A 2,516-nucleotide genomic window follows, 5' to 3' on the forward strand; every position below is an offset into this window, starting at 1 on the left:
ACACCTCAATAGTGTATGACGCCCTCAAAACATACCTTCTGCAGCAGTACTCGCCGTCGCCAGCCGCCCGTATAGCAAAGCTTTTTCAGCTCTCGCAACAACCGTTGGGGGACCAAAGGGCTTCGCTTGTCCTCAGGGAAATGACCAGTATCGCTTGCCTTCAACTTGCCGCAGACGGCTCTCCTCGTGAGGTGAACCTACTCCGTGCCCTTTGGATACGCCGTTTACCCGAACCTGTACGCGCTACCATACCCGATGTCGATAGTTTACCCATAAAGGACTTGATGACCAAAGCCGACGCCCTTATGGACAGCCACTTCAAGACCTCCATCAACGCCTCCACCCCTGACGACGAGGATGCCTATTCAACGTCAACCGAAGCTGACATGAATGCCGTAGGACATACACGCCTACCCCGTGACGTGCCGAAGCGGCGACAAAGCCGCCCACCACCCACCAATCGCTCGCGACCCAACAAACGACTTCTACAGCCACTTACTACCTCCCATCCGCCGCAGTTTTGCTACTACCACTTCAGATTCGGGGCAACCGCGAAGAAATGTGCCAAGGATTGTCAGTGGCCAAAAAACGTGTAAGTAGGCCATCGCTTGTGGCGGTGGCCTCCCATGTTTCTAATCTTTTCTTTTTACAGGATGCAGGTACGGGCCTGCGATTTTTGGTAGACACGGGTGCTTGTCGTTCTCTTTTGCCAAGGAAACTCTTCAAGGCATGACGTAGTCTGTCTACATCTGCCGACGTCCGCTTAGTAGCTGCCAACGGATCTGCGATACCCACCTACAGTTACGAGAACCTCACATTATCGTTCGGAAACGGTTGATTCAATTGGAAGTTTCTCGTTGTTGACGTCACAATGCCAATCCTCGGTGCGGATTTCCTCTCTCATTTCCACCTTCTGGTCTATGTCGCCCACCGACGATTGGTCAACGCAGACTCGTACTTGTCGACACCTCTTCAACCCGCCCCCTCTAACCTCGCTCTCCACATTAGCGCACCCACGGATGCCTACGCCCATCTCCTCACGTCGTACCCGGAAGTTTTCCGTCCAGAACTTCACCAAACGCCCACGGTTCCTGCCAAGCACGGTATTTATCACCATATCAAGACGACGGGGCCCCCAGTCTTCGCAAAATTCAGACGTCTGGCACCGGAACGATTGGCAGCCGCCAAACAGACGTTCGCCGAAATGGAGAAAATGGGCCTTTGCCAAAAGGCCTCCAGCCCATGGTCGTCGCCCTTACACATCGTTTTGAAGAAAGACGGCTCCCTCCGTCCGTGCGGGGATTACAGGCGCCTGAACATGCAAACAGAACCGGATCACTACCCCCTCCCAAACATTGCCGACGTGACCTCCTACCTGCACAAATCGAAGGTTTTCTCTACGCTCGACCTCCTGAAGGGGTATTATCAGGTGCCTATGAACCCAGAAGACATCCCCAAGACCGCCATCACCACTCCGTTTGGTACATACACCTTCAATTACTCCTGTTTTGGCCTTCGTAATGCTGGGGCCACGTTTCAACGTCTCATGGATGGCACCTTAGGGGACCTCCCTTTCTGTGTATGTTATGTGGAGGACATACTTGTGTTCTCCTCCTCAAAAGAGGAACATCTCCGTCACCTGCGCATCGTGCTCGACCGCCTGCAACCAAACGGCCTTGTAGTCCGGTACGACAAGTGTACCTTTGGCGCCAACGAAGTATCGTTCTTAGGACCCCGCATCACTCCTAAAGGTGTCCACCCCCTCCCTGAGAAGGTAGCAGACGTTCAGAACTTCCCCGTGCCCTCGACCGTCAAAGCTCTGCAGGAATTCTTGGGCATGATCAACTATTATCACCGTTTTCTGCCAGCCATTGCCGCTACTCTTGCTCCCCTCTACGCCTCCCTTAAGGGCAAGCCGAAGGACCTGAAGTGGGGTCCCCTTCAAGAAGCAGCCTTCTGCAATGCAAAGAAGGCCCTATCAACTGTTGCGGCTCTCCCTTTTCCTATCCCACACGCCCCTCTCCTTCTCTCCACCGATGCCAGCGACGTCGTTATTGGTGCAGTACTCGAGCAGGTGGTCAAAGGCTCGCCCCGCCCATTGGCCTTCTTCAGCAGAAAACTGTCCAAGGCGGAATCGGGTTATTCTACCTTCGATCGAGAATTGCTGGCGGTGCACTTGGCTGTCCGTCACTTTCGCCATTTCTTAGAAGGTACGCCCTTCGTCATTCGCACAGACCACATGCCTCTGGTGCACGCCTTCACTCGACAGTCTGACGCCTGGTCCGCCCGTCAACGCCGACATCTCTCCGCCGTGGCTGAATACAATTGCACCCTCCAATACGTCCCTGGGAAAATGAATCCCGTTACCAATGCCCTGTCAACTGGGATTGGATTACAATGCCCTGGCTGAAGCCCAACAACAGGATCCAGAGTATCAAGCTTGTAGGACATCCTGCACGTCCCTCCGTTGGGAAGACTTTCCCCTTGAAGACTCCAACACCACCATCCTCTGTGAC

This window comes from Palaemon carinicauda, chromosome 15, assembly GCF_036898095.1.
Source record: "Palaemon carinicauda isolate YSFRI2023 chromosome 15, ASM3689809v2, whole genome shotgun sequence".
Lineage (NCBI taxonomy): Eukaryota > Metazoa > Arthropoda > Malacostraca > Decapoda > Palaemonidae > Palaemon > Palaemon carinicauda.